Source organism: Anthonomus grandis, chromosome 10, assembly GCF_022605725.1.
Source record: "Anthonomus grandis grandis chromosome 10, icAntGran1.3, whole genome shotgun sequence".
In the NCBI taxonomy this organism is placed as follows: domain Eukaryota; kingdom Metazoa; phylum Arthropoda; class Insecta; order Coleoptera; family Curculionidae; genus Anthonomus; species Anthonomus grandis.
The window spans coordinates 4,653,376-4,666,029 of NC_065555.1; the positions used below are offsets into that span (position 1 = coordinate 4,653,376).

At 33.8% G+C, this 12,654-nt stretch overlaps 1 protein-coding gene and 2 long non-coding RNA genes across 6 annotated transcripts in view; 1 reads left to right on the forward strand and 2 right to left on the reverse strand.

Moving 5' to 3' along the window:
* LOC126741733 (uncharacterized) overlaps positions 1–12,654 on the forward strand; it is a 75,133-nt gene that overhangs the window by 43,342 nt on the left and 19,137 nt on the right. The gene's annotated exons all lie outside the window — the stretch shown is intronic.
* Positions 7,682–11,311, reverse strand: LOC126741734 (uncharacterized). The gene is made up of 2 exons (XR_007662307.1): positions 11,194–11,311; positions 7,682–7,870 (listed from the first exon to the last, which is right to left on the reverse strand). It is a non-coding gene; the product is annotated as an uncharacterized LOC126741734 (long non-coding RNA).
* LOC126741735 (uncharacterized) lies at positions 10,408–11,156 on the reverse strand. Its single transcript, XR_007662308.1, has 3 exons — positions 11,019–11,156; positions 10,669–10,843; positions 10,408–10,491 (listed from the first exon to the last, which is right to left on the reverse strand). It is a non-coding gene; the product is annotated as an uncharacterized LOC126741735 (long non-coding RNA).

Below are 12,654 nucleotides of genomic sequence, written 5' to 3' on the forward strand. Positions count from 1 at the left end.
TTCTTATTCGGGTCACATTGATTCATAACATCATTAAATTTTCCTTGAAAAAGATAAAAATATACTTTTGCATAAAAAAACTTACCAAAAAAAAAAAAAGTAGGGCCCTGTCGCATCATAAAGCGACGACGTCAGAAGTAAGACTGTCACAAGTGTCACTCTCTATTTTAAATAGGGCAGGGCTGTAGTAAAGTTTTTTTTTGTAAGTTTTTATATGTATAAATAAAGAGCAAAAGCTTCACTAAAGCAGGCTAAATGCGAGGTGCGTTTCTTGTGCATGACTTATTAGGATTATTAAATATTTATATAAGTAACGTGCTATTGGACGATTGAGGGTGATAATGAATAATATGCCATTCAATCGGTCAATAGTGTATGCCATTGAGGTCCGGGGTTGCATGTGCTGTCTCATTTGCTAGGTGATGATGATGACAACGATGATGATGATGATGATGAAGAGGACGACGACGATGATGACGATGATGATGATGATGATGATAACGATAGCGACAATGACGACGACGATAATAATGATTCCGAAACCTTTTCTCAGCTTATTAAGAGCTTTTCAGGTAAAAACTGAAAAGTTAGGAGGCGTTCGAGGTTATATGTGTTTCTTCCTTTACATGGATAAAATCGGCATAGAATTGCTTGCTCGAGGGGTAGTCTTGTTTTAATAGAAAAAATTTGGGCGTGGCAGGCTAATTTTTGAAGATTGAAAATGGCGGATATTTGGAAAATGAAGTGTGGAAGGGGTTTTGGGACTAGGGTGGGAGGTACCGTCATCTGGGGTGAATTCGGACGATTTTCCGGTATTTTTCCAAATAGCAGCTACATTTATTTTTTTTAAAATCTCAAAAAAATTAATAAATTTCTTATGAAACAAGAAAAAAAAATATTCTCATTCTTAATATATTTTTTTTTAACCTAAATAGTGTCAGAATTCACCCCTATGTGTGAGGTGAATTTGGACACCTATTGTTTTTTGCCTATATTCGAATTTTGACATGCATTGGGGTGTAGTCGGACACAAAAATTGATAATAAAAAGTTTCCCACGTCTCTAGATGAAACAAATATATTTTTTTGAATATGAGGAAAACACAATAATTGAGAAACATAAGATATATTCATAAGCATTTGTTTACAAAATAAATAAAACAAACTCCTTTCATTATCCTTTCATTATTTCAAACTCCTCCTTTTATTATTTAATTATTATAATAATATATTATTCTAAGAAGTGCTTATATTACCCGGAAATTTAAATTGGTATCGGCCCCTTCGTGTGTCTTTTACAGATCTGAGAACAAGCGTTAGTTGACGTCTTTCAATGACACTTTCATCTTTAGTTTGGTGGTAAGTATAATAATCTCCCATCTTGGAAGATTCGTGCTTTCTCAGAAAATAAACCATATAATATGTATCTTGATCCAAAACTTCCTTGACACAGGCGACATAGTTTTTTATTGTCTTTAAGTTGCTCAATTTTACTATGACAAAGGTGTCAGTTGTTATAATTGCGGCTTTTGGATCCTCAAAAGCACCCTGGACGACCATCAAGTTCATTTTCTTTTTCTCTTTCACCATCAAATCGTTCATCGGCTTCATCCTCATTTGACAGATCTAGTTCATATGATGAATCTGATGATGAAGAGGAGATCCTTCTGTTTGGATGTTGTATAGCTTTTCCGGGAGCCTCATTGAGCTTTTTGCCTCTTCTACGCGTCGGTTCTTCAGTAAATCGTTTATCTTGAAGTAAGCCAACGAACGTTTCAGACCATTCACCAGGAACATCATCCTGAGCGTTTGGAACTGGAATTTTGCTTAACACTATCTCCGGATTCAGGGGAAAGATTCCACATGCTCGAAATCCCGACTTGATGGTCTGCTGCGTTGTCGGTTCCATGGCAGTTAATGTGGTTTTAAAAACTCTGGGAAACTCTGATTTAGGAATACATCCCTTATTTTGTAATTTCCAATCTGTTAATGCAGCCCGTCAATTTTTGACAATTTTGTCGCCTATTATTATTTATGGGCCTTGGAGATTTTTCAAATATGGCAACGCAATCTTATCAAACCAGTCTTCAAAGGTGGGCCCGTCGAACCATCCGCTTTTTGTACGGTTGTAGAAAGCGCCTTCTACTCCCCCTTTCACCCACGTAGGATATAAATGTGTAGCTTTATAAACTGTGTAAGGCGGTTTCATTATTCATTGTTTTTCATTATTATTCGACACTCAGTCGCCATAAGTGCACGTCAGTCAGTAAAGTTCGTCCATTGAAATACACTGCGTGGAACACCCATTTCGCACAACAACCAGAGAAGACTCAAAAGCAAGAACGGCGGAGAAAAACGTCGACTCGCCCCCCATCGTCAGTGGGGGGCACAACCATCGCCGGAAAAAAGAAGAAAAGCAAACAATGGACATGTCCGATGGATACTCTACGGATAGATCCACCAAAAGTGAAGACCGAAAGAGAATGACAAGAGAGAGAGAGAGGGGTAAGACTTTGGACGACTCCTCTAAGTTCCTTAAACCTCAATATAAATCCCGTGATCCTAGACTATCCTCCAAAACAATCAAAACCACACCAAATCCCGACCTGGGAGCTGGCAAAACGCCACCCCAGAGTGCGGAAGATAGGCAAAGCGAGGAGAGAGTACGTAAACTCGAGGAGAAAATTCGGGAACGAGATTTGCAAATTGAGAGAAGTGCTAACGAGATGAATGAGATTAAGCTTAAAAACTCTCAGATCATTGAGAGAATACAACTATTTGAACAGAATATTAATAAGTTAATCTCAGAGAATCAATCTCTCAATCTCGGACCTGAAAGGTAAACTCGGGGAGGTGCTGATCCAAAACGAAACCCTTACCATCAAAAACTCCAAGCTGAAAGAGAAACTGACAGATCAGGGGGGTCTGGCTAGTGATAAAAGAACTAGGGAAGACGCGGGCCTGTCTCCGCCTTCACAAGACGGAGACGAGCCGGCCTCGGCACCGGTTTACCCTGAGATAACCACAAACAGGGAGCCAGGCCCCTCAACATCGTCAGCTTCAGATCCTACCAAAAACTCCACTGAAAATCCCTTTCCAAAGTTAAAACAAAATCCACTCTACATGCCCTTAAATAACCTCTCCTTGGCGGGCAAGGGGAAGAGCACTGATCCCATCACAAATATAAATAAAGTCCCAAAAGTAGTGTTAAGGGACACAAAAAACTGGGCCGCAAAATACAAGTTATTTTGTGAAAAAAAAAACATTGTAAAAGTGCACAAAGACAGATTGGGATTAGCACTCTTCCGCAAAACTCCAAACGACCACCGAGCATTAACAGGTCTTCTCAAGGGGGAGGGAATGGAATTCCATTCCTTATTCCTTGAGGAGCACAGGAAGCTGAACGTGATATTGAGAGGGCTTGATCAAAACTTCAAGCTAGAAGAGGTCGAGGAGGAGCTGAGGGCGAAGGGATTTGAGCCGGAGGAACTGGGCTGGTTTAAAACCGGCCCAGGCCGACGAAGATCTACAGACCTCATCAGATTCCTCTCGTCCCCAAAGAACAAGAGAGTGTATTTGAAATTGACAACATTTTAAAGATTAGGGTCCGCGTTGAGCGCTTAAGGACTCAGACTATTGAAAACAGAAAGCAAATTGGGCAGTGTCATCGCTGCCAGGAATATGGTCATGTCCTGAGTAATTGCAACGCAAAGCCGCGTTGCCACAAGTGCAAGGGCGAACATTTCTATTCAGAATGTCAAAAGAACAGAGCTGAGTGTTGCAATTGCGGCGGTGACCATCCGGCGAGCTATTGGCGCTGCCCAAAAAACCCAAATATAATAAAAAACACAAACAATAAAAAAAAAAAAAGCTTCGCTGAGATCTTGAGAACGACCAACTCGGACTCTAATAACAGAAGGGCGGAGCCAAAGGATGGCAATACATCATCGACCCGATTTGTCAATTAAAAACACAAATCTCCTGAACCTTCCAAGTTTGCCTGACGGGATCTTAGAAAAGAAAATAGATAACTTAATGGCAAAACTTGAGAGGTTAAATTCTAACCCGGCTATCAAGCTATTGCTGGGAGTCGAGGTCTAGTCTCTCGCAGTGTCCGTTCGTTTCCTTCCTAACGTGTTCAAATCCCAATTCCCATCCTTAATAACCATACAAAAATAAACCTATACAAAACCCAATCCGATCACACCCAGACTTTATAAATACATGCAACCAAAGCTATCCCGACCAGTCGGTTCCTATCTTCCGAGCAAGTCAAAAGTCCAAGTACCTAGATGCGATCCAAAATCATAAAAAGATGGCGCCTAATCTCGAGGAAAGGATCAATCAAAAGACCGGCAAGAGCCGTCGTTGCCAGACCGGATATAATCAGTGCAAAGATGATGATGATGTAAGGCGGTAGTAATTAGCCAGATGCAGAAATAGCCATCATGATAGAGATGCTGCTTTTACTTGAATCCATTATTCTCTCCGCTCGTTTTGAGCCTTTACGACACAACACTTTAACACGGCCCGGGTCATCACTCATGTTAGTTTCATCGTAATTGACGATGCTCGTATCTGGCACTCCCTCCAACGTGTCCCTCAAATTCGCGTTTAATGTTTTGTGCGAGTCGCTCAGTTAGATGCTTGTTTCGATTCAAAAAACAATAAAACCACTCTGGCCCTGGCATATTATTATCTCGGAACTTCGCTATCCTCATTCCCTTACGATCCAAATAGCTCTTGACAACATGTCGTATATCGGATCGTGTGAGGGGAAAGCCCCATTCACCAAATTTTTGAATTCCCTCTGCCAAAAATCTTTCATCCTCTGCCGAGAGTGCAGTTTGCCCACCTTGTTTTTTACTGTGCTTATTTTTTAGCTTATCGCTGATGGTTGATTTCGGAATCATATAGGTTTCTGAAGCATCACGAATAGACCTTCTGCCCTGTCGAACATCCTCTAGGGCCCGTTCCAAGGTCTCATAGTTCATAAACTGGACACCGAGTTTCTTCACATATTTACGTGGCATGGCTGTCCGAATTCACCCCACCTAGTGACAAATTTTAAAGTTAATAATAAATTTTTATGCTAATTGTTGTTTATATAATACTTTTCAACTATTGTTAAAAAATGCACATTCAAATATGTCCTAATTCTCCCACCAGAAGTTTCTTTCTATGGTATAGAGAAAAGGCAAAACATAAACAAATATTTGAAGTCATAAAATGAATACTCACCTTAAGTTGAATTGTTTTTACATTGTGAATACATGAACTACATGTATACTTAGTCGTGTCTAAACGTCGACTGACGTGAAAATCTAAACAGTGTTATCGACAGGAATATTCTTGCGCAGAAACGCATTATGTCCGAATTCTCCCCTACTGTCCGAATTCACCCCAGATGACGGTACTGAAATTTTGATTTCGCTATTGGGTTTATCGGGAAAAGATTAGTTGAGAAAGAGTACGATGTCGATGGGATTACATTTTGATTTTTTGAAAAAAAGGCTGCCGAAAATAAAAATCCAATTTTATTATTAAATTAGTTGGAAAAAAGTAGCTAAAAACGAGTGCCATGTCGATGTGTTTATTTTGATTTTTTGGAAAAATGGCTGCCGGAAATAAAATTTCATTTCCACCATTGATTCATTTGGAAAAAACTAGCTGCAAAACAGTACCATATTGATGGGCCTATACATGAATTTTTGATTTTGGAAAAACCATTAATAAAGGTACCAAAAATCTAATTCAACCATTGAATTTCTGGGAAAAAATCAGTTGAAAAAGAGTACCATGTCGACAGGTTAACTGCTTAGCTCTATAAGCCACGCCCAAATGTGAACCTTATAATAAAAACGACTATTTTTAAAAGCGAGCATTTCTAGGATTTTTTTGAAACTGTGGCAACCCCGCTGTATATAAATATCTATGTAGTAGACCTAATCGGACCCAGACCCGCCTTTAGGACTTGAGTGTTATCCTAATTGAATTTAAACTGAAACAGACGCTGGCTTATATAAAATAGATTTAACAACATAAATAGCGGCGCTTGCGCATCACACAACAACAACAACAGGAGTAGTGGGGGTGAAAGACTTATTAAGAACCCCTGATAATAATTTTTTTTCATTCATATCAAAGCCGCCCTGCTAGGCGGGCATAGTGTCAGAAAACGAGTCGCGTTTTAACGATTTCTCTCTCACTTACTCCCACTTGATTTTGGACTAACTTTTTTTTTCTTTTAACATACATGAAGCTTTTTTTTTTTTTTGTTCAAACCATCACCCTCACCACCATAATCTCCTTATGCATGCTAAAAAGCAATTTAAAACAAAAAATAAAATGTAATTCTGACATTATGTTCTGCTTGACAGGGGATGGCTGCTTCTACATCGGGATGGGTGGCAAACCAGGCAAATTCCCATCGGCATCCAGCTACGAGCCGTTCCAGTGTTGCCCGAGTAAACCGTCAAAAGGCAGCAAAGTAGCGAAGATCCAACCGAAACTGCCCGGTCCCAAGAAGGTCCAACAACCCAAAAAACCAACGGTGGTAGTAGTAACAAACAAACAACAAGCGGCTCCGAAAAAATCGGAAAAACCGATGGCCAAAGTGTCCAAGGCCAATCACGACATTAAAAAACCAGTGAAACAAAAGGAGCCCCCCAAAGCCAAGAAGGGATTCTTCGGCACTGGTAAATATATCTGGTGGTGGTAAACAACAAAATTGATGATTTTCTTCTCCAACGTGTTTTTTCATGGTTTCACTCGATTGTATAGCATGAGGAGGACGTTTGGGAATTAACGGAGACGCATTAATGGACGGATTCTCGAAAGGTTTATGATCGGAACGTGCTTTAGCTACGACCACTTTTGTTTTGAGTTTTTGTTTTGTTGCTGTAATTATGGACGCTATGTTCCTTTTGGACTTTCTCTCTCTCTCTTTTGCTTCATACTATTGTAAAATGTAGAATAGAGTAAGAGGGTTTTTCCAAGCTCTGTCCAGAGTGGTCCGTTCTAAAATGAACAAAGTGTCCCATTAAAAAACTAGTCATAGATGCTAAAATTATTGTTATTTAATTTTTAATTTTTGTGTAAGTTTTTAAGCTTGCCTAATTTTTTTGATGGATATAGATCAGAAAGAAACTACTTCAGACGATCGATTAATATATTAAAATCGATGTTACGATCTCCATGAGATCGTCCTCAAGACTCTTAAAGATGCACAAATAAAATCATACATATTGACGTAGTTACGTATTGTCAATTGGCAAAAAGTGAAATTAAGGATTTTCTCAAGAAAATGTCATTCTTATATAAAAGTTTCTTCTTCCAGGGAGTTGAGTAATTTTTCTAAAAGTCAAGATATTTTTCATGTGTAAATAATTTTTTGGGCTTGAATGCCACTCTTTGATTCAAGTTTCTATCTTCAAGTGTAAAAATGGCAAAAAACTGAAAATTGCAATTTTCTCAAAAACTGTTGGTTTCTTAAAAAATTTCATTCTTACATGAAAGAACCTTAGTATTTGGGTGTATACACCACCCTTTGATTCAAGTTTCTATCTTCAATAGCAAAAAAGTTATAACATTTTCTGAAAAATTACCAAAGGATAAAAATGGCAAAAAACTGAAATTTCCAATTTCCTCAAAAACTGTTGGTTTCTCAAAAAATGTCTATCTTATATAAAAGAACCTCAGTCTTTGGGCTTATACACCACTTTTTAACTCAAGTTTCTATCTTCAATAGTAAAAAAGTTATAACATATTTTGAAAAGTTTCCGAGGGATAAAAATGGTAAAAAACTGAAATTTCCAATTTCCCCAAAAACTGTTGGTTTCTCAAAAAATTTCGTTCTTATATAAAAGAACCTCAGTCTTTGGGCTTATACACCACTCTTTGATTCAAGTTTCTATCTTCAATAGCAAAAAGCTATAACATTTTAAAAATTTTCCGAGGGATAAAAATGGCAAAAAACTTAAATTTCAAATTTTCTCAAAAACTGTTGGTTTCTTAAAAAATTTCATTCCTACATATAAGAACCTTAGTCTTTGGGTGTATACACCACTCTTTGATTCAAGTTTCTATCTTCAATAGCAAAAAAGTTATAACATTTTCTGAAAAATTACCAAAGTGTAAAAATGGCAAAAAACTGAAAATTGCAATTTTCTCAAAAACTGTTGGTTTTTTAAAAAATGTCATTCTTATATAAAAGTACCTTAGTCTTTGGGCGTATACACCACCCCTTGATTCAAGTTTCTATCTTTAATAGCAAAAAAGTTATAACACACTTTATAAAGTTTCCGAAGGGTAAAAATGACAAAACAATTAAATTTGCAATTTTCTCAAAAACTGTTGGTTTCCTAAAAAAATTCATTCTCACATGAAAGAACCTTAGTATTTGGGTGTATACACCACCCTTTGATTCAAGTTTCTATCTTTAATAGCAAAAAAGTTATAACATTTTTTGAAAAATTACCAAAGTGTAAAAATGGCAAAAAACTGAAATTTGCATTTTTCTCAAAAACTGTTGGTTTCTTAAAAAATTTCATTCTTACATAAAAGAACCTTAGTCTTTGGGCGTATATACCACCCTTTGTTTCAAGTTTCTATCTTTAATAGCAAAAAAGCTATAACATATTTTGAAAAGTTTCCGAAGGATAAAAATGACAAAAAAATTAAATTTCCAATTTTCTCAAAAACTGTTGGTTTCTCAAAAAATTTCATTCTTACATAAAAGAACCTTAGTCTTTGGGCGTATATACCACCCTTTGTTTCAAGTTTCTATCTTTGATAGCAAAAAAGTTATAAAATTTTTTGAAAAATTAACAAAGTGTAAAAATGGCAAAAAACTTAAATTTCCAATTTCCTCAAAAACTGTTGGTTTTTAAAAAAATTTTATTCTTACATAAAAGAACCTTAGCATTTGGGCTTATACACCACTCTTTGATTCAAGTTTCTATCTTCAATAACAAAAAAGTTATAACATATTTTGAAAAATTTAAAAAGTGTAAAAATGGCAAAAAACTTAAATTTCAAATTTTCTCAAAAACTGTTGGTTTCTCAAAAAATATCATTCTTTTATAAAAGAACCTTAGTCTTCGGGCGTATATACCACTCTTTGATTCAAGCTTCTATCTTTAATAGCAAAAAAGTTATAAAATTTTTTGAAAAATTAACAAAAGTGTAAAAATGGCAAAAAACTTAAAATTTGCATTTTTCTCAAAAACTGTTGGTTTCTCAAAAAATTTCGTTCTTATATAAAAGAACCTCAGTCTTTGGGCTTATACACCACTCTTTGATTCAAGTTTCTATCTTCAATAGCAAAAAGCTATAACATTTTAAAAATTTTCCGAGGGATAAAAATGGCAAAAAACTTAAATTTCAAATTTTCTCAAAAACTGTTGGTTTCTTAAAAAATTTCATTCCTACATATAAGAACCTTAGTCTTTGGGTGTATACACCACTCTTTGATTCAAGTTTCTATCTTCAATAGCAAAAAAGTTATAACATTTTCTGAAAAATTACCAAAGTGTAAAAATGGCAAAAAACTGAAAATTGCAATTTTCTCAAAAACTGTTGGTTTTTTAAAAAATGTCATTCTTATATAAAAGTACCTTAGTCTTTGGGCGTATACACCACCCCTTGATTCAAGTTTCTATCTTTAATAGCAAAAAAGTTATAACACACTTTATAAAGTTTCCGAAGGGTAAAAATGACAAAACAATTAAATTTGCAATTTTCTCAAAAACTGTTGGTTTCCTAAAAAAATTCATTCTCACATGAAAGAACCTTAGTATTTGGGTGTATACACCACCCTTTGATTCAAGTTTCTATCTTTAATAGCAAAAAAGTTATAACATTTTTTGAAAAATTACCAAAGTGTAAAAATGGCAAAAAACTGAAATTTGCATTTTTCTCAAAAACTGTTGGTTTCTTAAAAAATTTCATTCTTACATAAAAGAACCTTAGTCTTTGGGCGTATATACCACCCTTTGTTTCAAGTTTCTATCTTTAATAGCAAAAAAGCTATAACATATTTTGAAAAGTTTCCGAAGGATAAAAATGACAAAAAAATTAAATTTCCAATTTTCTCAAAAACTGTTGGTTTCTCAAAAAATTTCATTCTTACATAAAAGAACCTTAGTCTTTGGGCGTATATACCACCCTTTGTTTCAAGTTTCTATCTTTGATAGCAAAAAAGTTATAAAATTTTTTGAAAAATTAACAAAGTGTAAAAATGGCAAAAAACTTAAATTTCCAATTTCCTCAAAAACTGTTGGTTTTTAAAAAAATTTTATTCTTACATAAAAGAACCTTAGCATTTGGGCTTATACACCACTCTTTGATTCAAGTTTCTATCTTCAATAACAAAAAAGTTATAACATATTTTGAAAAATTTAAAAAGTGTAAAAATGGCAAAAAACTTAAATTTCAAATTTTCTCAAAAACTGTTGGTTTCTCAAAAAATATCATTCTTTTATAAAAGAACCTTAGTCTTCGGGCGTATATACCACTCTTTGATTCAAGCTTCTATCTTTAATAGCAAAAAAGTTATAAAATTTTTTGAAAAATTAACAAAAGTGTAAAAATGGCAAAAAACTTAAAATTTGCATTTTTCTCAAAAACTGTTGGTTTCTCAAAAAATTCCATTTTTATATAAAAGAACCTCAATCTTTGGGCTTATACACCACCCTTTGATTTAAGTTTCTATCTTCAATAGCAAAAAAGCTATAACATATTTTGAAAAGTTTACGAGGGATAAAAATGGCAAAAAACTGAAATTTCCAATTTTCTCAAAAACTGTTGGTTTGTCAAAAAATTTCATTCTTATATAAAAGAACCTTAGTCTTCGGGCGTATATACCACTTTTTGTTTCAAGTTTCTATCTTTTATAGCAAAAAAGTTATAACATTTTCTGGAAAATTAACAAAGTGTAAAAATGGCAAAAAACTGAAATTTCCAATTTCCTCAAAAACTGTTGGTTTCTCAAAAAATTTCATTCTTATATAAAAGAACCTTAGTCTTCGGGCGTATATACCACCCTTTGATTCAAGTTTCTATCTTCAATAGCAAAAAAGCTATAACATATTTTAAAAAGTTTCCGAAGGATAAAAATGGCGAAAAACGGAAATTTCCAATTTCCTCAAAAACTGGTGGTTTCTCAAAAAAATTCATTTTTACATAAAAGAACCTTAGTCTTTGGGCGTATATACCACCCTTTGTTTCAAGTTTCTATCTTTAATAGCAAAAAAGTTATAACATTTTTTGAAAAATTACCAAAGTGTAAAAATGGCAAAAAACTGAAATTTACATTTTTCTCAAAAACTGTTGGTTTCTTAAAAAATTTCATTCTTACATAAAAGAACCTTAGTCTTTGGGCGTATATACCACCCTTTGTTTCAAGTTTCTATCTTTAATAGCAAAAAAGCTATAACATATTTTGAAAAGTTTCCGAAGGATAAAAATGACAAAAAAATTAAATTTCCAATTTTCTCAAAAACTGTTGGTTTCTCAAAAAATTTCATTCTTACATAAAAGAACCTTAGTCTTTGGGCGTATATACCACCCTTTGTTTCAAGTTTCTATCTTTGATAGCAAAAAAGTTATAAAATTTTTTGAAAAATTAACAAAGTGTAAAAATGGCAAAAAACTTAAATTTCCAATTTCCTCAAAAACTGTTGGTTTTTAAAAAAATTTTATTCTTACATAAAAGAAGCTTAGCATTTGGGCTTATACACCACTCTTTGATTCAAGTTTCTATCTTCAATAGCAAAAAAGTTATAACATATTTTATAAAGTTTCCGAAGGATAAAAATGACAAAAAAATTAAATTTCCAATTTTCTCAAAAACTGTTGGTTTCTCAAAAAATTTTATTCTTACATAAAAGAACCTTAGCATTTGGGCTTATACACCACTCTTTGATTCAAGTTTCTATCTTCAATAGCAAAAAAGTTATAACATATTTCATAAAGTTTCCGAAGGATAAAAATGACAAAAAAAACTACATTTCCAATTTTCTCAAAAACTGTTGCTTTATCAAGACTCAACTGCCTGAAATTGTAAAATTACATTAAAATATGATGAATTAGTTAATTAATTAAATAGGCAAATTAAGGCACATATGGCTAAAATCCAGGCAGATAATTTTAATTGAAATAGCTAACATATTTTTAAAAAATCATGGATCAATTGTGTGCAATTGTAAACTAATTAAAATTTGAACTCCATTAATTAATTAATCAGTTTATTCACTTGACAATTTTAATTAATTTGCTGAAATTTAAAAAAATCTATGGCGCATCAAAATGTAATTAATTAGTCCGAGCAGTTAAGGGACAATCTTAACTAAACTATCTGGTATTCTACAAAATGTGACTCAATTGCTTAGAACTGTAAAAAATTAATTATTTAATTTTTAAGATAAAATTGTGATTAATTAATTAATTAGTCCAGGCAGTTGAGGCACAATTTTAATTAAAAAGCCTGACATTTTAAGTAAATAATTCAAATTAAAATGTGATTAGTTATTTAATTATTGCATTCAATTGAGAAAGAATTTTAATTTAATTGAATATGATTAATTACTCCATTCATTTGACGCATACATTTTGGTGAAAATGCTGAAATATGTGTACAATTAATTGAAGAATC